Source organism: Anomaloglossus baeobatrachus, unplaced genomic scaffold, assembly GCF_048569485.1.
Source record: "Anomaloglossus baeobatrachus isolate aAnoBae1 unplaced genomic scaffold, aAnoBae1.hap1 Scaffold_2717, whole genome shotgun sequence".
NCBI lineage: Eukaryota > Metazoa > Chordata > Amphibia > Anura > Aromobatidae > Anomaloglossus > Anomaloglossus baeobatrachus.
Window position 1 is genome coordinate 41,794 of NW_027442222.1, and position 24,590 is coordinate 66,383.

General features: G+C 47.6%; 12 non-coding genes and 2 pseudogenes across 12 annotated transcripts; all 14 read left to right on the forward strand.

The window, feature by feature from the left end:
• Window positions 1-1,061: 1,061 nt before the first annotated feature.
• Window positions 1,062-1,283, forward strand: LOC142265059 (U2 spliceosomal RNA; annotated as a pseudogene).
• Window positions 1,284-4,510: 3,227 nt separating this feature from the next.
• LOC142265042 (U2 spliceosomal RNA) lies at window positions 4,511-4,713 on the forward strand (annotated as a pseudogene).
• A 1,387-nt stretch (window positions 4,714-6,100) lies between these two features.
• On the forward strand, window positions 6,101-6,291 carry LOC142265088 (U2 spliceosomal RNA). The gene has a single exon (XR_012731463.1). It is a non-coding gene; the product is annotated as a U2 spliceosomal RNA (small nuclear RNA).
• A 1,387-nt stretch (window positions 6,292-7,678) lies between these two features.
• LOC142265089 (U2 spliceosomal RNA) lies at window positions 7,679-7,869 on the forward strand. The gene has a single exon (XR_012731464.1). It is a non-coding gene; the product is annotated as a U2 spliceosomal RNA (small nuclear RNA).
• A 1,387-nt stretch (window positions 7,870-9,256) lies between these two features.
• On the forward strand, window positions 9,257-9,447 carry LOC142265090 (U2 spliceosomal RNA). The gene has a single exon (XR_012731465.1). It is a non-coding gene; the product is annotated as a U2 spliceosomal RNA (small nuclear RNA).
• Window positions 9,448-10,834: 1,387 nt separating this feature from the next.
• LOC142265091 (U2 spliceosomal RNA) lies at window positions 10,835-11,025 on the forward strand. The gene has a single exon (XR_012731466.1). It is a non-coding gene; the product is annotated as a U2 spliceosomal RNA (small nuclear RNA).
• Window positions 11,026-12,412: 1,387 nt separating this feature from the next.
• LOC142265092 (U2 spliceosomal RNA) lies at window positions 12,413-12,603 on the forward strand. Its single transcript, XR_012731467.1, has one exon. It is a non-coding gene; the product is annotated as a U2 spliceosomal RNA (small nuclear RNA).
• Window positions 12,604-13,990: 1,387 nt separating this feature from the next.
• Window positions 13,991-14,181, forward strand: LOC142265093 (U2 spliceosomal RNA). The gene has a single exon (XR_012731468.1). It is a non-coding gene; the product is annotated as a U2 spliceosomal RNA (small nuclear RNA).
• Window positions 14,182-15,568: 1,387 nt separating this feature from the next.
• On the forward strand, window positions 15,569-15,759 carry LOC142265094 (U2 spliceosomal RNA). The gene has a single exon (XR_012731469.1). It is a non-coding gene; the product is annotated as a U2 spliceosomal RNA (small nuclear RNA).
• Window positions 15,760-17,146: 1,387 nt separating this feature from the next.
• On the forward strand, window positions 17,147-17,337 carry LOC142265095 (U2 spliceosomal RNA). Its single transcript, XR_012731470.1, has one exon. It is a non-coding gene; the product is annotated as a U2 spliceosomal RNA (small nuclear RNA).
• A 1,387-nt stretch (window positions 17,338-18,724) lies between these two features.
• Window positions 18,725-18,915, forward strand: LOC142265096 (U2 spliceosomal RNA). The gene has a single exon (XR_012731471.1). It is a non-coding gene; the product is annotated as a U2 spliceosomal RNA (small nuclear RNA).
• Window positions 18,916-20,303: 1,388 nt separating this feature from the next.
• LOC142265099 (U2 spliceosomal RNA) lies at window positions 20,304-20,494 on the forward strand. The gene has a single exon (XR_012731473.1). It is a non-coding gene; the product is annotated as a U2 spliceosomal RNA (small nuclear RNA).
• Window positions 20,495-21,881: 1,387 nt separating this feature from the next.
• LOC142265100 (U2 spliceosomal RNA) lies at window positions 21,882-22,072 on the forward strand. Its single transcript, XR_012731474.1, has one exon. It is a non-coding gene; the product is annotated as a U2 spliceosomal RNA (small nuclear RNA).
• A 1,387-nt stretch (window positions 22,073-23,459) lies between these two features.
• LOC142265101 (U2 spliceosomal RNA) lies at window positions 23,460-23,650 on the forward strand. Its single transcript, XR_012731475.1, has one exon. It is a non-coding gene; the product is annotated as a U2 spliceosomal RNA (small nuclear RNA).
• The last annotated feature ends 940 nt before the right edge of the window (window positions 23,651-24,590 follow it).

Sequence of the window (24,590 nt, forward strand, 5' to 3'; positions counted from 1 at the left end):
ACATCTAGAATTGGCATCTGGTGCGATCTCTCCGCTTCCACTCCAAAGAAAGTTACCTGTTTATTCCTATCATGCATTGGTTTTTGGGGTTTTCTTTGAGTAATGATGATCTCTTTAGTAGTCTGTTGGCGCCCTCTCCTGGAGGAATAGTTTGCTTGCTCTTGGACATTCTAAAAGAGAGGTCATGATAGACATTGAGCTTCTGAGCTCAATTGGGGACAGTCATGGGTGATGAATGTTTGCAACCTACTGCGAAGCCTCATACCGCAATATAAGGAACGTCAAATACTAAGAAAGGGCGGCCTATGAAAGAATTACTACTTTCAATAAGTACACTTAAACGGCTAATTGGGAATAGAAAAACTGTAAAAAGCCCTCTGAGAAAGCCCCCCTCTAACCTTTGATAGTAAGCTTTTCTGTAGTCTGCCTGTTGATGTATTTTCCGTTTGAACTGTGCACAACATGAAGAGACGGAACACTGGCGGCTTGTCACAATGCCCCCCGATGACATCACAATAGCGCTGCTGCCTAGAAAACAAGCTGCGCAGAAGAAGTTGTTCTTTGGGTGGGAGGGTGGGCTAGTGGAAGGAGGGGGCAATCTCTTTTTTTCCCGGGTGGTAGGGGGATGACAGGAGAAGGGAAGCGGGTGGTGAGAAAGGTACAGAGGGCAGGGTTTGGGGGCTGGGAAGGAAAGGGAAAAGATTAGGGTTTGGGGATGATGAAAGGGCTTTCTACGGGTAAGGATGGCAAAGGGTGGCAGTGACGGAAAGTCAGGCAACCTGTCCTGTCCGTCTTTTTGTATCGTGAATTGGAAAGACTGCAAGGGGGAGGGGAGTTGCTTGCGCCCTAAAGGAGGAGTTATTCAGATTCATTGCAGTGGGCGGCGGCTGCAAAACGCACCATTCTTCTTGTTTTGGCTCTGCAAAGCAGCCTTTTCAAGGGTTGGCTTGGGTGACAAAATGTCTTGTGTAGGCGTGGGTTTGTCTCCCTCTCGCTCTCTCTCCCTAAGATGTGTCCGGCATAGGCCAGGGTGCCACTCGAGGCCCAAACCAATTCTGGTTATCGCTTCTCGGCCTTTTGGCTAAGATCAAGTGTAGTATCTGTTCTGTTCAGGAAATCGTCTGCGGCAGGTTACTGCTCGTGGATGGCACCTGGGCGGGAGAACCTGTCAGGTTCATCAATGTGTATGCTTCTCCTGTGAAGAGCGATCGACTGGAGCTCCTCCAAGCCCTGCGCCCTCAGCTCGCTACCGCCAGGACGGTAGTGATGGCCGGGGATTTCAACTGCCCAATTGAGGAGGATGGACGCAGTTCTGGAACGGCTGCCAAGTTGGACGTCACATCCAAACTGCTCATTGAGATGGTGACCGAAGCCTCTCTTGTGGACGTCGTTGGCTCCATCGGACACGGATCCATGAACTATTCATGGTGCCGATCCGATGGCTCGCTGCGTTCCAGGATTGACTTTGTGTTTACCTCTCGGGCGGTTGGGCGGAGTGGGCACTCGATGGTCCCCTGCTTCTTCTCTGACCACAGAGCCATTCACTTTCAAGGTGTGCTGGGCCATGGCTTCCCCATTGGCCCGGGCTCCTGGAAGCTGAACTGCTCTCTGCTGGAAAAGGGTGAGATTCGGGAGGAGCTTAGAGCTGCCTACTCCACGTGGCGGGCCTACAAGGCGGGCTTCCAGTCTGTTTCTGACTGGTGGGAATACGTTAAACTCGAGTTCCGTTTCTTCTTTCAGGCAAAGAGTCAACAACAGGCGTGTCTGAAGAGGAGGGACTTCAGGAGACTCCAGCGTGAGCTGCGTTCCCTGCAGGACCTTCTTCGATGCGGCTGGGACGTGAGAGAGGAGCTGGAGGAGACTAAGAGGAGCCTGAAAAGGCACTTCGAGGAGGAGTCCGAGCGAATTGTCTTCCGTTCCAAAGTGGAGAACCTGGAGAAGGGTGAGAAATGTAACTCGTTCTTTTTCAGGAAACTCCACGCCGGTCACACGCCCATGAATGAACTACGAGACGAGAGTGGAAGCATGCGACGCGGGAAAGAGAACGTGATGAAGGTCGTCAGCGACTTCTACAGCGAACTCTACGCCCGCAAGACTACTGACCCCGAGGCCGCCGATAAGTTCCTGTCAGGTATCACTAACCATCTTGACCCTGCAGACGCGGCGGCCATGGATGTTCCTCTGACGGTGGACGAGCTGCTCTCGGCCGCCAAATCCTTTAGTTCTGGCAGGACACCGGGAAGTGACGGCCTCCCAGCAGAGCTCTATGTAGCGCTGGGAGACCTAATCTGTCCGGACCTGTTAGGGCTGTATGAGGAGATGGTGGTGGAGGGCAGAATGCCTCCATCTCTGAGGGAAGGAATGGTCACGATCCTGTACAAGCGTAGAGGAGAGAGGTGCGACCTGAAGAATTGGCGTCCCATCACCCTTCTGAACGTCGACTACAAGATCCTGGCCAAGACGATGGCAACGAGATTGAAGACTGTTATCGGACGGATCATCCACCCGGATCAGACCTGCGGCATCCCCGGACGTCGCATCGCAGACAGCCTGGCTCTCATGCGGGACACGGTCGAGTACATCAAAGCCCGCCGGGTGCACGCAGCCCTGATCTCGTTGGATCAGGAAAAGGCCTTCGACCGTGTTTCCCATGAGTTCCTGGGCAAAGCTCTGCACAGGTTAGGTTTGGGTAACATGTTTTGCTTGTATGTCCAACTAATGTATTTTGATATTCACAGCTCGGTGTTGGTAAACGGCTGGAAGACTGACCCCTTCCCGGTCCTCTCAGGGGTCAGACAAGGCTGTCCTCTGTCACCTCTTCTTTTTGTTTGTGTTATAGAACTCTTTGCAGAGGCTATCCGGCGGAATGGAGAGATCAGAGGGATCACCGCACCAGGACCAGAACGCTTCGAGGTCAAGTGCTCGCTCTACATGGACGACGTGACCGTCTTCTGCGCGGACCGGCGCTCAGTCGACACCCTCGTCCAGACCTGTGAGACCTTCGGACGGGCTTCGGGAGCCAAAGTCAACTGCGGGAAGTCGGAAGCCATGCTCTTCGGGGACTGGCAGCCGGCCTCCTCCGCCCCCTTCCCTTTCAGCATCCAGCCGGATTTCATCAAGGTTCTTGGAGTCTGGTTCGGGAAGGAAGGAGCAGCCCTCAAGTCCTGGGAGGAACGCTTGACCAAGATCACCCAACGGATCGGTCTGTGGAGCCTCAGACGCCTCACCTGTGAGGGCAAAGCACTGGTCCTGCGTAACGAGGTACTGCCCGTGCTGCAGTACACGGCCCAGGCCTGGCCCCCCCTTGCCACCGTGTGCAGGGCCATTACCAGGACGGTGTTTCGTTTTGTCTGGGGATCCAAGATGGACAGAGTAAAGCGGAGCATCATGTACAAGGATCCTCGCAAGGGTGGGAAGGGCGTACCCGATATCCCCACCCTCCTGCGATCCTCCTTCGTATGTGACTGCGTTCGCCGAACTCTGCGAGTCAAGAGAGGTTCCGCGGGTGGGTCCATGTCTCGCTTCTTCCTGCTCCCCCTTTGGAGACGGTTAGGCTGGGACAAGTGGGACAGCTCCTTCCCCTACAACTGGACGACGCCATGGTTCTACGGAGACGTGGTTCGGTTTGTGAGGGAACACCAACTGGAGGGACTCAAGCCTGATTTGTGGAAGCCAAAGACTATCCACAAACTCATCAGAGCCAAGGACGAAATGGAGAACATTCCAGGACTTCATCACGACACACTGGAGACTGTTTGGACAAACGTGTCATCGGCTGGATTGACCAACGGGCACAAGGACTTGTCATGGATGGCGATACAGGGCGGACTGCCCGTCCGGTCATTCATGCACGCCCGGAACCTGTGCAAAACCCGGTACTGCCCAAGGTGCCCCTTCGTGGAGGAAACATCGCTGCACGCCTTTTGGGACTGCCGTTTCGCACAGCGCCTGTTGGTTGCCCTGGAGGATGACCTGAGGAACTCCGTCCCCAGAGGGAGCCTATCGTACCATTCCGTACTTTATGGACTCTTCCCTGGGACTCACACCGTTGGAGCCATCCAGGAGGCTTGGCGCCTTATGAACTGCTTTAAGGACGCTATTTGGGTCGCCAGGAACCGGCTCATCTTGAAGAGGGAGAGGATGTCTATCCAGGATTGCCGCAGGCTGATCCACAGCCTGCTCAGAGACTATTCCATCATGGACAGTCCGGACGACAGCGCCGAGGAGGAGGTTTAGACCTCTTCCATGCCCCCTCCCTCCTTTTCCCGTTATGTGCGTCTTTCAATAAAGCTTCGGGCCTGTGATTTCCCCACCCTATCCCCCTTTTCCCCTTCCCCCATCCCCCAATCGCCGGTTCGTCGTTATTTATTGTCTAACTTTTTCTTTCAGCTTGAGTGTTATGGATAAGCATAGGAGCGTGATGTATAGTTTAGTGCGTCGTACTCTATGGCTATGTAAGAAGGATTGTATAGTTCTGTGTGTACGGGGCTGCGGCACTGTACACGGTTTGTTACCTTTTTGTGAGTAGTGCATGATAATAAAGATGCTGTTAAATCAAAATCTGTTCTTATCAGTTTAATATCTGATACGTCCCCTATCTGGGGACCATATATTAAATGGATTTTTAGAACAGGGAGATGGAAAAAGAGCTTGCTCTGTCCACTCCACGCATTGACCTGGTATTGCAGTACCTCCAGGAACGGTGCACCCCTTCTTAACCCAGTTTCCAAAAGCAGAACTCAATTCACCTGATTCATATTAGCCCGATTTAATGAATTGGAAGAAAGCATACGTCTTCATATGCACCTCAATTTGGCCCATTCACTTTTCACACTTCCTCCTTTTGTTTTTTATCTTTCACACTTTTGACTTTCTTTATTCATCCAAATAGCAAACTCATCACCACTCAACCTGACCAACTCGGCTATGTCCCCGTGCTGCAGTTCTCTGTCTTATCTAGATCATTTGCAATTGAATGGAATAGATCCCTTTTGGACAAAGTGGATTCACCTGCTGCTGCAGTGACCACAGGTGTGATAACATCTAGAATTGGCATCTGGTGCGATCTCTCCGCTTCCACTCCAAAGAAAGTTACCTGTTTATTCCTATCATGCATTGGTTTTTGGGGTTTTCTTTGAGTAATGATGATCTCTTTAGTAGTCTGTTGGCGCCCTCTCCTGGAGGAATAGTTTGCTTGCTCTTGGACATTCTAAAAGAGAGGTCATGATAGACATTGAGCTTCTGAGCTCAATTGGGGACAGTCATGGGTGATGAATGTTTGCAACCTACTGCGAAGCCTCATACCGCAATATAAGGAACGTCAAATACTAAGAAAGGGCGGCCTATGAAAGAATTACTACTTTCAATAAGTACACTTAAACGGCTAATTGGGAATAGAAAAACTGTAAAAAGCCCTCTGAGAAAGCCCCCCTCTAACCTTTGATAGTAAGCTTTTCTGTAGTCTGCCTGTTGATGTATTTTCCGTTTGAACTGTGCACAACATGAAGAGACGGAACACTGGCGGCTTGTCACAATGCCCCCCGATGACATCACAATAGCGCTGCTGCCTAGAAAACAAGCTGCGCAGAAGAAGTTGTTCTTTGGGTGGGAGGGTGGGCTAGTGGAAGGAGGGGGCAATCTCTTTTTTTCCCGGGTGGTAGGGGGATGACAGGAGAAGGGAAGCGGGTGGTGAGAAAGGTACAGAGGGCAGGGTTTGGGGGCTGGGAAGGAAAGGGAAAAGATTAGGGTTTGGGGATGATGAAAGGGCTTTCTACGGGTAAGGATGGCAAAGGGTGGCAGTGACGGAAAGTCAGGCAACCTGTCCTGTCCGTCTTTTTGTATCGTGAATTGGAAAGACTGCAAGGGGGAGGGGAGTTGCTTGCGCCCTAAAGGAGGAGTTATTCAGATTCATTGCAGTGGGCGGCGGCTGCAAAACGCACCATTCTTCTTGTTTTGGCTCTGCAAAGCAGCCTTTTCAAGGGTTGGCTTGGGTGACAAAATGTCTTGTGTAGGCGTGGGTTTGTCTCCCTCTCGCTCTCTCTCCCTAAGATGTGTCCGGCATAGGCCAGGGTGCCACTCGAGGCCCAAACCAATTCTGGTTATCGCTTCTCGGCCTTTTGGCTAAGATCAAGTGTAGTATCTGTTCTTATCAGTTTAATATCTGATACGTCCCCTATCTGGGGACCATATATTAAATGGATTTTTAGAACAGGGAGATGGAAAAAGAGCTTGCTCTGTCCACTCCACGCATTGACCTGGTATTGCAGTACCTCCAGGAACGGTGCACCCCTTCTTAACCCAGTTTCCAAAAGCAGAACTCAATTCACCTGATTCATATTAGCCCGATTTAATGAATTGGAAGAAAGCATACGTCTTCATATGCACCTCAATTTGGCCCATTCACTTTTCACACTTCCTCCTTTTGTTTTTTATCTTTCACACTTTTGACTTTCTTTATTCATCCAAATAGCAAACTCATCACCACTCAACCTGACCAACTCGGCTATGTCCCCGTGCTGCAGTTCTCTGTCTTATCTAGATCATTTGCAATTGAATGGAATAGATCCCTTTTGGACAAAGTGGATTCACCTGCTGCTGCAGTGACCACAGGTGTGATAACATCTAGAATTGGCATCTGGTGCGATCTCTCCGCTTCCACTCCAAAGAAAGTTACCTGTTTATTCCTATCATGCATTGGTTTTTGGGGTTTTCTTTGAGTAATGATGATCTCTTTAGTAGTCTGTTGGCGCCCTCTCCTGGAGGAATAGTTTGCTTGCTCTTGGACATTCTAAAAGAGAGGTCATGATAGACATTGAGCTTCTGAGCTCAATTGGGGACAGTCATGGGTGATGAATGTTTGCAACCTACTGCGAAGCCTCATACCGCAATATAAGGAACGTCAAATACTAAGAAAGGGCGGCCTATGAAAGAATTACTACTTTCAATAAGTACACTTAAACGGCTAATTGGGAATAGAAAAACTGTAAAAAGCCCTCTGAGAAAGCCCCCCTCTAACCTTTGATAGTAAGCTTTTCTGTAGTCTGCCTGTTGATGTATTTTCCGTTTGAACTGTGCACAACATGAAGAGACGGAACACTGGCGGCTTGTCACAATGCCCCCCGATGACATCACAATAGCGCTGCTGCCTAGAAAACAAGCTGCGCAGAAGAAGTTGTTCTTTGGGTGGGAGGGTGGGCTAGTGGAAGGAGGGGGCAATCTCTTTTTTTCCCGGGTGGTAGGGGGATGACAGGAGAAGGGAAGCGGGTGGTGAGAAAGGTACAGAGGGCAGGGTTTGGGGGCTGGGAAGGAAAGGGAAAAGATTAGGGTTTGGGGATGATGAAAGGGCTTTCTACGGGTAAGGATGGCAAAGGGTGGCAGTGACGGAAAGTCAGGCAACCTGTCCTGTCCGTCTTTTTGTATCGTGAATTGGAAAGACTGCAAGGGGGAGGGGAGTTGCTTGCGCCCTAAAGGAGGAGTTATTCAGATTCATTGCAGTGGGCGGCGGCTGCAAAACGCACCATTCTTCTTGTTTTGGCTCTGCAAAGCAGCCTTTTCAAGGGTTGGCTTGGGTGACAAAATGTCTTGTGTAGGCGTGGGTTTGTCTCCCTCTCGCTCTCTCTCCCTAAGATGTGTCCGGCATAGGCCAGGGTGCCACTCGAGGCCCAAACCAATTCTGGTTATCGCTTCTCGGCCTTTTGGCTAAGATCAAGTGTAGTATCTGTTCTTATCAGTTTAATATCTGATACGTCCCCTATCTGGGGACCATATATTAAATGGATTTTTAGAACAGGGAGATGGAAAAAGAGCTTGCTCTGTCCACTCCACGCATTGACCTGGTATTGCAGTACCTCCAGGAACGGTGCACCCCTTCTTAACCCAGTTTCCAAAAGCAGAACTCAATTCACCTGATTCATATTAGCCCGATTTAATGAATTGGAAGAAAGCATACGTCTTCATATGCACCTCAATTTGGCCCATTCACTTTTCACACTTCCTCCTTTTGTTTTTTATCTTTCACACTTTTGACTTTCTTTATTCATCCAAATAGCAAACTCATCACCACTCAACCTGACCAACTCGGCTATGTCCCCGTGCTGCAGTTCTCTGTCTTATCTAGATCATTTGCAATTGAATGGAATAGATCCCTTTTGGACAAAGTGGATTCACCTGCTGCTGCAGTGACCACAGGTGTGATAACATCTAGAATTGGCATCTGGTGCGATCTCTCCGCTTCCACTCCAAAGAAAGTTACCTGTTTATTCCTATCATGCATTGGTTTTTGGGGTTTTCTTTGAGTAATGATGATCTCTTTAGTAGTCTGTTGGCGCCCTCTCCTGGAGGAATAGTTTGCTTGCTCTTGGACATTCTAAAAGAGAGGTCATGATAGACATTGAGCTTCTGAGCTCAATTGGGGACAGTCATGGGTGATGAATGTTTGCAACCTACTGCGAAGCCTCATACCGCAATATAAGGAACGTCAAATACTAAGAAAGGGCGGCCTATGAAAGAATTACTACTTTCAATAAGTACACTTAAACGGCTAATTGGGAATAGAAAAACTGTAAAAAGCCCTCTGAGAAAGCCCCCCTCTAACCTTTGATAGTAAGCTTTTCTGTAGTCTGCCTGTTGATGTATTTTCCGTTTGAACTGTGCACAACATGAAGAGACGGAACACTGGCGGCTTGTCACAATGCCCCCCGATGACATCACAATAGCGCTGCTGCCTAGAAAACAAGCTGCGCAGAAGAAGTTGTTCTTTGGGTGGGAGGGTGGGCTAGTGGAAGGAGGGGGCAATCTCTTTTTTTCCCGGGTGGTAGGGGGATGACAGGAGAAGGGAAGCGGGTGGTGAGAAAGGTACAGAGGGCAGGGTTTGGGGGCTGGGAAGGAAAGGGAAAAGATTAGGGTTTGGGGATGATGAAAGGGCTTTCTACGGGTAAGGATGGCAAAGGGTGGCAGTGACGGAAAGTCAGGCAACCTGTCCTGTCCGTCTTTTTGTATCGTGAATTGGAAAGACTGCAAGGGGGAGGGGAGTTGCTTGCGCCCTAAAGGAGGAGTTATTCAGATTCATTGCAGTGGGCGGCGGCTGCAAAACGCACCATTCTTCTTGTTTTGGCTCTGCAAAGCAGCCTTTTCAAGGGTTGGCTTGGGTGACAAAATGTCTTGTGTAGGCGTGGGTTTGTCTCCCTCTCGCTCTCTCTCCCTAAGATGTGTCCGGCATAGGCCAGGGTGCCACTCGAGGCCCAAACCAATTCTGGTTATCGCTTCTCGGCCTTTTGGCTAAGATCAAGTGTAGTATCTGTTCTTATCAGTTTAATATCTGATACGTCCCCTATCTGGGGACCATATATTAAATGGATTTTTAGAACAGGGAGATGGAAAAAGAGCTTGCTCTGTCCACTCCACGCATTGACCTGGTATTGCAGTACCTCCAGGAACGGTGCACCCCTTCTTAACCCAGTTTCCAAAAGCAGAACTCAATTCACCTGATTCATATTAGCCCGATTTAATGAATTGGAAGAAAGCATACGTCTTCATATGCACCTCAATTTGGCCCATTCACTTTTCACACTTCCTCCTTTTGTTTTTTATCTTTCACACTTTTGACTTTCTTTATTCATCCAAATAGCAAACTCATCACCACTCAACCTGACCAACTCGGCTATGTCCCCGTGCTGCAGTTCTCTGTCTTATCTAGATCATTTGCAATTGAATGGAATAGATCCCTTTTGGACAAAGTGGATTCACCTGCTGCTGCAGTGACCACAGGTGTGATAACATCTAGAATTGGCATCTGGTGCGATCTCTCCGCTTCCACTCCAAAGAAAGTTACCTGTTTATTCCTATCATGCATTGGTTTTTGGGGTTTTCTTTGAGTAATGATGATCTCTTTAGTAGTCTGTTGGCGCCCTCTCCTGGAGGAATAGTTTGCTTGCTCTTGGACATTCTAAAAGAGAGGTCATGATAGACATTGAGCTTCTGAGCTCAATTGGGGACAGTCATGGGTGATGAATGTTTGCAACCTACTGCGAAGCCTCATACCGCAATATAAGGAACGTCAAATACTAAGAAAGGGCGGCCTATGAAAGAATTACTACTTTCAATAAGTACACTTAAACGGCTAATTGGGAATAGAAAAACTGTAAAAAGCCCTCTGAGAAAGCCCCCCTCTAACCTTTGATAGTAAGCTTTTCTGTAGTCTGCCTGTTGATGTATTTTCCGTTTGAACTGTGCACAACATGAAGAGACGGAACACTGGCGGCTTGTCACAATGCCCCCCGATGACATCACAATAGCGCTGCTGCCTAGAAAACAAGCTGCGCAGAAGAAGTTGTTCTTTGGGTGGGAGGGTGGGCTAGTGGAAGGAGGGGGCAATCTCTTTTTTTCCCGGGTGGTAGGGGGATGACAGGAGAAGGGAAGCGGGTGGTGAGAAAGGTACAGAGGGCAGGGTTTGGGGGCTGGGAAGGAAAGGGAAAAGATTAGGGTTTGGGGATGATGAAAGGGCTTTCTACGGGTAAGGATGGCAAAGGGTGGCAGTGACGGAAAGTCAGGCAACCTGTCCTGTCCGTCTTTTTGTATCGTGAATTGGAAAGACTGCAAGGGGGAGGGGAGTTGCTTGCGCCCTAAAGGAGGAGTTATTCAGATTCATTGCAGTGGGCGGCGGCTGCAAAACGCACCATTCTTCTTGTTTTGGCTCTGCAAAGCAGCCTTTTCAAGGGTTGGCTTGGGTGACAAAATGTCTTGTGTAGGCGTGGGTTTGTCTCCCTCTCGCTCTCTCTCCCTAAGATGTGTCCGGCATAGGCCAGGGTGCCACTCGAGGCCCAAACCAATTCTGGTTATCGCTTCTCGGCCTTTTGGCTAAGATCAAGTGTAGTATCTGTTCTTATCAGTTTAATATCTGATACGTCCCCTATCTGGGGACCATATATTAAATGGATTTTTAGAACAGGGAGATGGAAAAAGAGCTTGCTCTGTCCACTCCACGCATTGACCTGGTATTGCAGTACCTCCAGGAACGGTGCACCCCTTCTTAACCCAGTTTCCAAAAGCAGAACTCAATTCACCTGATTCATATTAGCCCGATTTAATGAATTGGAAGAAAGCATACGTTTTCATATGCACCTCAATTTGGCCCATTCACTTTTCACACTTCCTCCTTTTGTTTTTTATCTTTCACACTTTTGACTTTCTTTATTCATCCAAATAGCAAACTCATCACCACTCAACCTGACCAACTCGGCTATGTCCCCGTGCTGCAGTTCTCTGTCTTATCTAGATCATTTGCAATTGAATGGAATAGATCCCTTTTGGACAAAGTGGATTCACCTGCTGCTGCAGTGACCACAGGTGTGATAACATCTAGAATTGGCATCTGGTGCGATCTCTCCGCTTCCACTCCAAAGAAAGTTACCTGTTTATTCCTATCATGCATTGGTTTTTGGGGTTTTCTTTGAGTAATGATGATCTCTTTAGTAGTCTGTTGGCGCCCTCTCCTGGAGGAATAGTTTGCTTGCTCTTGGACATTCTAAAAGAGAGGTCATGATAGACATTGAGCTTCTGAGCTCAATTGGGGACAGTCATGGGTGATGAATGTTTGCAACCTACTGCGAAGCCTCATACCGCAATATAAGGAACGTCAAATACTAAGAAAGGGCGGCCTATGAAAGAATTACTACTTTCAATAAGTACACTTAAACGGCTAATTGGGAATAGAAAAACTGTAAAAAGCCCTCTGAGAAAGCCCCCCTCTAACCTTTGATAGTAAGCTTTTCTGTAGTCTGCCTGTTGATGTATTTTCCGTTTGAACTGTGCACAACATGAAGAGACGGAACACTGGCGGCTTGTCACAATGCCCCCCGATGACATCACAATAGCGCTGCTGCCTAGAAAACAAGCTGCGCAGAAGAAGTTGTTCTTTGGGTGGGAGGGTGGGCTAGTGGAAGGAGGGGGCAATCTCTTTTTTTCCCGGGTGGTAGGGGGATGACAGGAGAAGGGAAGCGGGTGGTGAGAAAGGTACAGAGGGCAGGGTTTGGGGGCTGGGAAGGAAAGGGAAAAGATTAGGGTTTGGGGATGATGAAAGGGCTTTCTACGGGTAAGGATGGCAAAGGGTGGCAGTGACGGAAAGTCAGGCAACCTGTCCTGTCCGTCTTTTTGTATCGTGAATTGGAAAGACTGCAAGGGGGAGGGGAGTTGCTTGCGCCCTAAAGGAGGAGTTATTCAGATTCATTGCAGTGGGCGGCGGCTGCAAAACGCACCATTCTTCTTGTTTTGGCTCTGCAAAGCAGCCTTTTCAAGGGTTGGCTTGGGTGACAAAATGTCTTGTGTAGGCGTGGGTTTGTCTCCCTCTCGCTCTCTCTCCCTAAGATGTGTCCGGCATAGGCCAGGGTGCCACTCGAGGCCCAAACCAATTCTGGTTATCGCTTCTCGGCCTTTTGGCTAAGATCAAGTGTAGTATCTGTTCTTATCAGTTTAATATCTGATACGTCCCCTATCTGGGGACCATATATTAAATGGATTTTTAGAACAGGGAGATGGAAAAAGAGCTTGCTCTGTCCACTCCACGCATTGACCTGGTATTGCAGTACCTCCAGGAACGGTGCACCCCTTCTTAACCCAGTTTCCAAAAGCAGAACTCAATTCACCTGATTCATATTAGCCCGATTTAATGAATTGGAAGAAAGCATACGTCTTCATATGCACCTCAATTTGGCCCATTCACTTTTCACACTTCCTCCTTTTGTTTTTTATCTTTCACACTTTTGACTTTCTTTATTCATCCAAATAGCAAACTCATCACCACTCAACCTGACCAACTCGGCTATGTCCCCGTGCTGCAGTTCTCTGTCTTATCTAGATCATTTGCAATTGAATGGAATAGATCCCTTTTGGACAAAGTGGATTCACCTGCTGCTGCAGTGACCACAGGTGTGATAACATCTAGAATTGGCATCTGGTGCGATCTCTCCGCTTCCACTCCAAAGAAAGTTACCTGTTTATTCCTATCATGCATTGGTTTTTGGGGTTTTCTTTGAGTAATGATGATCTCTTTAGTAGTCTGTTGGCGCCCTCTCCTGGAGGAATAGTTTGCTTGCTCTTGGACATTCTAAAAGAGAGGTCATGATAGACATTGAGCTTCTGAGCTCAATTGGGGACAGTCATGGGTGATGAATGTTTGCAACCTACTGCGAAGCCTCATACCGCAATATAAGGAACGTCAAATACTAAGAAAGGGCGGCCTATGAAAGAATTACTACTTTCAATAAGTACACTTAAACGGCTAATTGGGAATAGAAAAACTGTAAAAAGCCCTCTGAGAAAGCCCCCCTCTAACCTTTGATAGTAAGCTTTTCTGTAGTCTGCCTGTTGATGTATTTTCCGTTTGAACTGTGCACAACATGAAGAGACGGAACACTGGCGGCTTGTCACAATGCCCCCCGATGACATCACAATAGCGCTGCTGCCTAGAAAACAAGCTGCGCAGAAGAAGTTGTTCTTTGGGTGGGAGGGTGGGCTAGTGGAAGGAGGGGGCAATCTCTTTTTTTCCCGGGTGGTAGGGGGATGACAGGAGAAGGGAAGCGGGTGGTGAGAAAGGTACAGAGGGCAGGGTTTGGGGGCTGGGAAGGAAAGGGAAAAGATTAGGGTTTGGGGATGATGAAAGGGCTTTCTACGGGTAAGGATGGCAAAGGGTGGCAGTGACGGAAAGTCAGGCAACCTGTCCTGTCCGTCTTTTTGTATCGTGAATTGGAAAGACTGCAAGGGGGAGGGGAGTTGCTTGCGCCCTAAAGGAGGAGTTATTCAGATTCATTGCAGTGGGCGGCGGCTGCAAAACGCACCATTCTTCTTGTTTTGGCTCTGCAAAGCAGCCTTTTCAAGGGTTGGCTTGGGTGACAAAATGTCTTGTGTAGGCGTGGGTTTGTCTCCCTCTCGCTCTCTCTCCCTAAGATGTGTCCGGCATAGGCCAGGGTGCCACTCGAGGCCCAAACCAATTCTGGTTATCGCTTCTCGGCCTTTTGGCTAAGATCAAGTGTAGTATCTGTTCTTATCAGTTTAATATCTGATACGTCCCCTATCTGGGGACCATATATTAAATGGATTTTTAGAACAGGGAGATGGAAAAAGAGCTTGCTCTGTCCACTCCACGCATTGACCTGGTATTGCAGTACCTCCAGGAACGGTGCACCCCTTCTTAACCCAGTTTCCAAAAGCAGAACTCAATTCACCTGATTCATATTAGCCCGATTTAATGAATTGGAAGAAAGCATACGTCTTCATATGCACCTCAATTTGGCCCATTCACTTTTCACACTTCCTCCTTTTGTTTTTTATCTTTCACACTTTTGACTTTCTTTATTCATCCAAATAGCAAACTCATCACCACTCAACCTGACCAACTCGGCTATGTCCCCGTGCTGCAGTTCTCTGTCTTATCTAGATCATTTGCAATTGAATGGAATAGATCCCTTTTGGACAAAGTGGATTCACCTGCTGCTGCAGTGACCACAGGTGTGATAACATCTAGAATTGGCATCTGGTGCGATCTCTCCGCTTCCACTCCAAAGAAAGTTACCTGTTTATTCCTATCATGCATTGGTTTTTGGGGTTTTCTTTGAGTAATGATGATCTCTTTAGTAGTCTGTTGGCGCCCTCTCCTGGAGGAATAGTTTGCTTGCTCTTGGACATTCTAAAAGAGAGGTCATGATAGACATTGAGCTTCTGAGCTCAATTGGGGACAGTCATGGGTGATGAATGTTTGCAACCTACTGCGAAGCCTCATACCGCAATATAAGGAACGTCAAATACTAAGAAAGGGCGGCCTATGAAAGAATTACTACTTTCAATAAGTACACTTAAACGGCTAATTGGGAATAGAAAAACTGTAAAAAGCCCTCTGAGAAAGCCCCCCTCTAACCTTTGATAGTAAGCTTTTCTGTAGTCTGCCTGTTGATGTATTTTCCGTTTGAACTGTGCACAACATGAAGAGACGGAACACTGGCGGCTTGTCACAATGCCCCCCGATGACATCACAATAGCGCTGCTGCCTAGAAAACAAGCTGCGCAGAAGAAGTTGTTCTTTGGGTGGGAGGGTGGGCTAGTGGAAGGAGGGGGCAATCTCTTTTTTTCCCGGGTGGTAGGGGGATGACAGGAGAAGGGAAGCGGGTGGTGAGAAAGGTACAGAGGGCAGGGTTTGGGGGCTGGGAAGGAAAGGGAAAAGATTAGGGTTTGGGGATGATGAAAGGGCTTTCTACGGGTAAGGATGGCAAAGGGTGGCAGTGACGGAAAGTCAGGCAACCTGTCCTGTCCGTCTTTTTGTATCGTGAATTGGAAAGACTGCAAGGGGGAGGGGAGTTGCTTGCGCCCTAAAGGAGGAGTTATTCAGATTCATTGCAGTGGGCGGCGGCTGCAAAACGCACCATTCTTCTTGTTTTGGCTCTGCAAAGCAGCCTTTTCAAGGGTTGGCTTGGGTGACAAAATGTCTTGTGTAGGCGTGGGTTTGTCTCCCTCTCGCTCTCTCTCCCTAAGATGTGTCCGGCATAGGCCAGGGTGCCACTCGAGGCCCAAACCAATTCTGGTTATCGCTTCTCGGCCTTTTGGCTAAGATCAAGTGTAGTATCTGTTCTTATCAGTTTAATATCTGATACGTCCCCTATCTGGGGACCATATATTAAATGGATTTTTAGAACAGGGAGATGGAAAAAGAGCTTGCTCTGTCCACTCCACGCATTGACCTGGTATTGCAGTACCTCCAGGAACGGTGCACCCCTTCTTAACCCAGTTTCCAAAAGCAGAACTCAATTCACCTGATTCATATTAGCCCGATTTAATGAATTGGAAGAAAGCATACGTCTTCATATGCACCTCAATTTGGCCCATTCACTTTTCACACTTCCTCCTTTTGTTTTTTATCTTTCACACTTTTGACTTTCTTTATTCATCCAAATAGCAAACTCATCACCACTCAACCTGACCAACTCGGCTATGTCCCCGTGCTGCAGTTCTCTGTCTTATCTAGATCATTTGCAATTGAATGGAATAGATCCCTTTTGGACAAAGTGGATTCACCTGCTGCTGCAGTGACCACAGGTGTGATAACATCTAGAATTGGCATCTGGTGCGATCTCTCCGCTTCCACTCCAAAGAAAGTTACCTGTTTATTCCTATCATGCATTGGTTTTTGGGGTTTTCTTTGAGTAATGATGATCTCTTTAGTAGTCTGTTGGCGCCCTCTCCTGGAGGAATAGTTTGCTTGCTCTTGGACATTCTAAAAGAGAGGTCATGATAGACATTGAGCTTCTGAGCTCAATTGGGGACAGTCATGGGTGATGAATGTTTGCAACCTACTGCGAAGCCTCATACCGCAATATAAGGAACGTCAAATACTAAGAAAGGGCGGCCTATGAAAGAATTACTACTTTCAATAAGTACACTTAAACGGCTAATTGGGAATAGAAAAACTGTAAAAAGCCCTCTGAGAAAGCCCCCCTCTAACCTTTGATAGTAAGCTTTTCTGTAGTCTGCCTGTTGATGTATTTTCCGTTTGAACTGTGCACAACATGAAGAGACGGAACACTGGCGGCTTGTCACAATGCCCCCCGATGACATCACAATAGCGCTGCTGCCTAGAAAACAAGCTGCGCAGAAGAAGTTGTTCTTTGGGTGGGAGGGTGGGCTAGTGGAAGGAGGGGGCAATCTCTTTTTTTCCCGGGTGGTAGGGGGATGACAGGAGAAGGGAAGCGGGTGGTGAGAAAGGTACAGAGGGCAGGGTTTGGGGGCTGGGAAGGAAAGGGAAAAGATTAGGGTTTGGGGATGATGAAAGGGCTTTCTACGGGTAAGGATGGCAAAGGGTGGCAGTGACGGAAAGTCAGGCAACCTGTCCTGTCCGTCTTTTTGTATCGTGAATTGGAAAGACTGCAAGGGGGAGGGGAGTTGCTTGCGCCCTAAAGGAGGAGTTATTCAGATTCATTGCAGTGGGCGGCGGCTGCAAAACGCACCATTCTTCTTGTTTTGGCTCTGCAAAGCAGCCTTTTCAAGGGTTGGCTTGGGTGACAAAATGTCTTGTGTAGGCGTGGGTTTGTCTCCCTCTCGCTCTCTCTCCCTAAGATGTGTCCGGCATAGGCCAGGGTGCCACTCGAGGCCCAAACCAATTCTGGTTATCGCTTCTCGGCCTTTTGGCTAAGATCAAGTGTAGTATCTGTTCTTATCAGTTTAATATCTGATACGTCCCCTATCTGGGGACCATATATTAAATGGATTTTTAGAACAGGGAGATGGAAAAAGAGCTTGCTCTGTCCACTCCACGCATTGACCTGGTATTGCAGTACCTCCAGGAACGGTGCACCCCTTCTTAACCCAGTTTCCAAAAGCAGAACTCAATTCACCTGATTCATATTAGCCCGATTTAATGAATTGGAAGAAAGCATACGTCTTCATATGCACCTCAATTTGGCCCATTCACTTTTCACACTTCCTCCTTTTGTTTTTTATCTTTCACACTTTTGACTTTCTTTATTCATCCAAATAGCAAACTCATCACCACTCAACCTGACCAACTCGGCTATGTCCCCGTGCTGCAGTTCTCTGTCTTATCTAGATCATTTGCAATTGAATGGAATAGATCCCTTTTGGACAAAGTGGATTCACCTGCTGCTGCAGTGACCACAGGTGTGATAACATCTAGAATTGGCATCTGGTGCGATCTCTCCGCTTCCACTCCAAAGAAAGTTACCTGTTTATTCCTATCATGCATTGGTTTTTGGGGTTTTCTTTGAGTAATGATGATCTCTTTAGTAGTCTGTTGGCGCCCTCTCCTGGAGGAATAGTTTGCTTGCTCTTGGACATTCTAAAAGAGAGGTCATGATAGACATTGAGCTTCTGAGCTCAATTGGGGACAGTCATGGGTGATGAATGTTTGCAACCTACTGCGAAGCCTCATACCGCAATATAAGGAACGTCAAATACTAAGAAAGGGCGGCCTATGAAAGAATTACTACTTTCAATAAGTACACTTAAACGGCTAATTGGGAATAGAAAAACTGTAAAAAGCCCTCTGAGAAAGCCCCCCTCTAACCTTTGATAGTAAGCTTTTCTGTAGTCTGCCTGTTGATGTATTTTCCGTTTGAACTGTGCACAACATGAAGAGACGGAACACTGGCGGCTTGTCACAATGCCCCCCGATGACATCACAATAGCGCTGCTGCCTAGAAAACAAGCTGCGCAGAAGAAGTTGTTCTTTGGGTGGGAGGGTGGGCTAGTGGAAGGAGGGGGCAATCTCTTTTTTTCCCGGGTGGTAGGGGGATGACAGGAGAAGGGAAGCGGGTGGTGAGAAAGGTACAGAGGGCAGGGTTTGGGGGCTGGGAAGGAAAGGGAAAAGATTAGGGTTTGGGGATGATGAAAGGGCTTTCTACGGGTAAGGATGGCAAAGGGTGGCAGTGACGGAAAGTCAGGCAACCTGTCCTGTCCGTCTTTTTGTATCGTGAATTGGAAAGACTGCAAGGGGGAGGGGAGTTGCTTGCGCCCTAAAGGAGGAGTTATTCAGATTCATTGCAGTGGGCGGCGGCTGCAAAACGCACCATTCTTCTTGTTTTGGCTCTGCAAAGCAGCCTTTTCAAGGGTTGGCTTGGGTGACAAAATGTCTTGTGTAGGCGTGGGTTTGTCTCCCTCTCGCTCTCTCTCCCTAAGATGTGTCCGGCATAGGCCAGGGTGCCACTCGAGGCCCAAACCAATTCTGGTTATCGCTTCTCGGCCTTTTGGCTAAGATCAAGTGTAGTATCTGTTCTTATCAGTTTAATATCTGATACGTCCCCTATCTGGGGACCATATATTAAATGGATTTTTAGAACAGGGAGATGGAAAAAGAGCTTGCTCTGTCCACTCCACGCATTGACCTGGTATTGCAGTACCTCCAGGAACGGTGCACCCCTTCTTAACCCAGTTTCCAAAAGCAGAACTCAATTCACCTGATTCATATTAGCCCGATTTAATGAATTGGAAGAAAGCATACGTCTTCATATGCACCTCAATTTGGCCCATTCACTTTTCACACTTCCTCCTTTTGTTTTTTATCTTTCACACTTTTGACTTTCTTTATTCATCCAAATAGCAAACTCATCACCACTCAACCTGACCAACTCGGCTATGTCCCCGTGCTGCAGTTCTCTGTCTTATCTAGATCATTTGCAATTGAATGGAATAGATCCCTTTTGGACAAAGTGGATTCACCTGCTGCTGCAGTGACCACAGGTGTGATAACATCTAGAATTGGCATCTGGTGCGATCTCTCCGCTTCCACTCCAAAGAAAGTTACCTGTTTATTCCTATCATGCATTGGTTTTTGGGGTTTTCTTTGAGTAATGATGATCTCTTTAGTAGTCTGTTGGCGCCCTCTCCTGGAGGAATAGTTTGCTTGCTCTTGGACATTCTAAAAGAGAGGTCATGATAGACATTGAGCTTCTGAGCTCAATTGGGGACAGTCATGGGTGATGAATGTTTGCAACCTACTGCGAAGCCTCATACCGCAATATAAGGAACGTCAAATACTAAGAAAGGGCGGCCTATGAAAGAATTACTACTTTCAATAAGTACACTTAAACGGCTAATTGGGAATAGAAAAACTGTAAAAAGCCCTCTGAGAAAGCCCCCCTCTAACCTTTGATAGTAAGCTTTTCTGTAGTCTGCCTGTTGATGTATTTTCCGTTTGAACTGTGCACAACATGAAGAGACGGAACACTGGCGGCTTGTCACAATGCCCCCCGATGACATCACAATAGCGCTGCTGCCTAGAAAACAAGCTGCGCAGAAGAAGTTGTTCTTTGGGTGGGAGGGTGGGCTAGTGGAAGGAGGGGGCAATCTCTTTTTTTCCCGGGTGGTAGGGGGATGACAGGAGAAGGGAAGCGGGTGGTGAGAAAGGTACAGAGGGCAGGGTTTGGGGGCTGGGAAGGAAAGGGAAAAGATTAGGGTTTGGGGATGATGAAAGGGCTTTCTACGGGTAAGGATGGCAAAGGGTGGCAGTGACGGAAAGTCAGGCAACCTGTCCTGTCCGTCTTTTTGTATCGTGAATTGGAAAGACTGCAAGGGGGAGGGGAGTTGCTTGCGCCCTAAAGGAGGAGTTATTCAGATTCATTGCAGTGGGCGGCGGCTGCAAAACGCACCATTCTTTCTTGTTTTGGCTCTGCAAAGCAGCCTTTTCAAGGGTTGGCTTGGGTGACAAAATGTCTTGTGTAGGCGTGGGTTTGTCTCCCTCTCGCTCTCTCTCCCTAAGATGTGTCCGGCATAGGCCAGGGTGCCACTCGAGGCCCAAACCAATTCTGGTTATCGCTTCTCGGCCTTTTGGCTAAGATCAAGTGTAGTATCTGTTCTTATCAGTTTAATATCTGATACGTCCCCTATCTGGGGACCATATATTAAATGGATTTTTAGAACAGGGAGATGGAAAAAGAGCTTGCTCTGTCCACTCCACGCATTGACCTGGTATTGCAGTACCTCCAGGAACGGTGCACCCCTTCTTAACCCAGTTTCCAAAAGCAGAACTCAATTCACCTGATTCATATTAGCCCGATTTAATGAATTGGAAGAAAGCATACGTCTTCATATGCACCTCAATTTGGCCCATTCACTTTTCACACTTCCTCCTTTTGTTTTTTATCTTTCACACTTTTGACTTTCTTTATTCATCCAAATAGCAAACTCATCACCACTCAACCTGACCAACTCGGCTATGTCCCCGTGCTGCAGTTCTCTGTCTTATCTAGATCATTTGCAATTGAATGGAATAGATCCCTTTTGGACAAAGTGGATTCACCTGCTGCTGCAGTGACCACAGGTGTGATAACATCTAGAATTGGCATCTGGTGCGATCTCTCCGCTTCCACTCCAAAGAAAGTTACCTGTTTATTCCTATCATGCATTGGTTTTTGGGGTTTTCTTTGAGTAATGATGATCTCTTTAGTAGTCTGTTGGCGCCCTCTCCTGGAGGAATAGTTTGCTTGCTCTTGGACATTCTAAAAGAGAGGTCATGATAGACATTGAGCTTCTGAGCTCAATTGGGGACAGTCATGGGTGATGAATGTTTGCAACCTACTGCGAAGCCTCATACCGCAATATAAGGAACGTCAAATACTAAGAAAGGGCGGCCTATGAAAGAATTACTACTTTCAATAAGTACACTTAAACGGCTAATTGGGAATAGAAAAACTGTAAAAAGCCCTCTGAGAAAGCCCCCCTCTAACCTTTGATAGTAAGCTTTTCTGTAGTCTGCCTGTTGATGTATTTTCCGTTTGAACTGTGCACAACATGAAGAGACGGAACACTGGCGGCTTGTCACAATGCCCCCCGATGACATCACAATAGCGCTGCTGCCTAGAAAACAAGCTGCGCAGAAGAAGTTGTTCTTTGGGTGGGAGGGTGGGCTAGTGGAAGGAGGGGGCAATCTCTTTTTTTCCCGGGTGGTAGGGGGATGACAGGAGAAGGGAAGCGGGTGGTGAGAAAGGTACAGAGGGCAGGGTTTGGGGGCTGGGAAGGAAAGGGAAAAGATTAGGGTTTGGGGATGATGAAAGGGCTTTCTACGGGTAAGGATGGCAAAGGGTGGCAGTGACGGAAAGTCAGGCAACCTGTCCTGTCCGTCTTTTTGTATCGTGAATTGGAAAGACTGCAAGGGGGAGGGGAGTTGCTTGCGCCCTAAAGGAGGAGTTATTCAGATTCATTGCAGTGGGCGGCGGCTGCAAAACGCACCATTCTTCTTGTTTTGGCTCTGCAAAGCAGCCTTTTCAAGGGTTGGCTTGGGTGACAAAATGTCTTGTGTAGGCGTGGGTTTGTCTCCCTCTCGCTCTCTCTCCCTAAGATGTGTCCGGCATAGGCCAGGGTGCCACTCGAGGCCCAAACCAATTCTGGTTATCGCTTCTCGGCCTTTTGGCTAAGATCAAGTGTAGTATCTGTTCTTATCAGTTTAATATCTGATACGTCCCCTATCTGGGGACCATATATTAAATGGATTTTTAGAACAGGGAGATGGAAAAAGAGCTTGCTCTGTCCACTCCACGCATTGACCTGGTATTGCAGTACCTCCAGGAACGGTGCACCCCTTCTTAACCCAGTTTCCAAAAGCAGAACTCAATTCACCTGATTCATATTAGCCCGATTTAATGAATTGGAAGAAAGCATACGTCTTCATATGCACCTCAATTTGGCCCATTCACTTTTCACACTTCCTCCTTTTGTTTTTTATCTTTCACACTTTTGACTTTCTTTATTCATCCAAATAGCAAACTCATCACCACTCAACCTGACCAACTCGGCTATGTCCCCGTGCTGCAGTTCTCTGTCTTATCTAGATCATTTGCAATTGAATGGAATAGATCCCTTTTGGACAAAGTGGATTCACCTGCTGCTGCAGTGACCACAGGTGTGATAACATCTAGAATTGGCATCTGGTGCGATCTCTCCGCTTCCACTCCAAAGAAAGTTACCTGTTTATTCCTATCATGCATTGGTTTTTGGGGTTTTCTTTGAGTAATGATGATCTCTTTAGTAGTCTGTTGGCGCCCTCTCCTGGAGGAATAGTTTGCTTGCTCTTGGACATTCTAAAAGAGAGGTCATGATAGACATTGAGCTTCTGAGCTCAATTGGGGACAGTCATGGGTGATGAATGTTTGCAACCTACTGCGAAGCCTCATACCGCAATATAAGGAACGTCAAATACTAAGAAAGGGCGGCCTATGAAAGAATTACTACTTTCAATAAGTACACTTAAACGGCTAATTGGGAATAGAAAAACTGTAAAAAGCCCTCTGAGAAAGCCCCCCTCTAACCTTTGATAGTAAGCTTTTCTGTAGTCTGCCTGTTGATGTATTTTCCGTTTGAACTGTGCACAACATGAAGAGACGGAACACTGGCGGCTTGTCACAATGCCCCCCGATGACATCACAATAGCGCTGCTGCCTAGAAAACAAGCTGCGCAGAAGAAGTTGTTCTTTGGGTGGGAGGGTGGGCTAGTGGAAGGAGGGGGCAATCTCTTTTTTTCCCGGGTGGTAGGGGGATGACAGGAGAAGGGAAGCGGGTGGTGAGAAAGGTACAGAGGGCAGGGTTTGGGGGCTGGGAAGGAAAGGGAAAAGATTAGGGTTTGGGGATGATGAAAGGGCTTTCTACGGGTAAGGATGGCAAAGGGTGGCAGTGACGGAAAGTCAGGCAACCTGTCCTGTCCGTCTTTTTGTATCGTGAATTGGAAAGACTGCAAGGGGGAGGGGAGTTGCTTGCGCCCTAAAGGAGGAGTTATTCAGATTCATTGCAGTGGGCGGCGGCTGCAAAACGCACCATTCTTCTTGTTTTGGCTCTGCAAAGCAGCCTTTTCAAGGGTTGGCTTGGGTGACAAAATGTCTTGTGTAGGCGTGGGTTTGTCTCCCTCTCGCTCTCTCTCCCTAAGATGTGTCCGGCATAGGCCAGGGTGCCACTCGAGGCCCAAACCAATTCTGGTTATCGCTTCTCGGCCTTTTGGCTAAGATCAAGTGTAGTATCTGTTCTTATCAGTTTAATATCTGATACGTCCCCTATCTGGGGACCATATATTAAATGGATTTTTAGAACAGGGAGATGGAAAAAGAGCTTGCTCTGTCCACTCCACGCATTGACCTGGTATTGCAGTACCTCCAGGAACGGTGCACCCCTTCTTAACCCAGTTTCCAAAAGCAGAACTCAATTCACCTGATTCATATTAGCCCGATTTAATGAATTGGAAGAAAGCATACGTCTTCATATGCACCTCAATTTGGCCCATTCACTTTTCACACTTCCTCCTTTTGTTTTTTATCTTTCACACTTTTGACTTTCTTTATTCATCCAAATAGCAAACTCATCACCACTCAACCTGACCAACTCGGCTATGTCCCCGTGCTGCAGTTCTCTGTCTTATCTAGATCATTTGCAATTGAATGGAATAGATCCCTTTTGGACAAAGTGGATTCACCTGCTGCTGCAGTGACCACAGGTGTGATAACATCTAGAATTGGCATCTGGTGCGATCTCTCCGCTTCCACTCCAAAGAAAGTTACCTGTTTATTCCTATCATGCATTGGTTTTTGGGGTTTTCTTTGAGTAATGATGATCTCTTTAGTAGTCTGTTGGCGCCCTCTCCTGGAGGAATAGTTTGCTTGCTCTTGGACATTCTAAAAGAGAGGTCATGATAGACATTGAGCTTCTGAGCTCAATTGGGGACAGTCATGGGTGATGAATGTTTGCAACCTACTGCGAAGCCTCATACCGCAATATAAGGAACGTCAAATACTAAGAAAGGGCGGCCTATGAAAGAATTACTACTTTCAATAAGTACACTTAAACGGCTAATTGGGAATAGAAAAACTGTAAAAAGCCCTCTGAGAAAGCCCCCCTCTAACCTTTGATAGTAAGCTTTTCTGTAGTCTGCCTGTTGATGTATTTTCCGTTTGAACTGTGCACAACATGAAGAGACGGAACACTGGCGGCTTGTCACAATGCCCCCCGATGACATCACAATAGCGCTGCTGCCTAGAAAACAAGCTGCGCAGAAGAAGTTGTTCTTTGGGTGGGAGGGTGGGCTAGTGGAAGGAGGGGGCAATCTCTTTTTTTCCCGG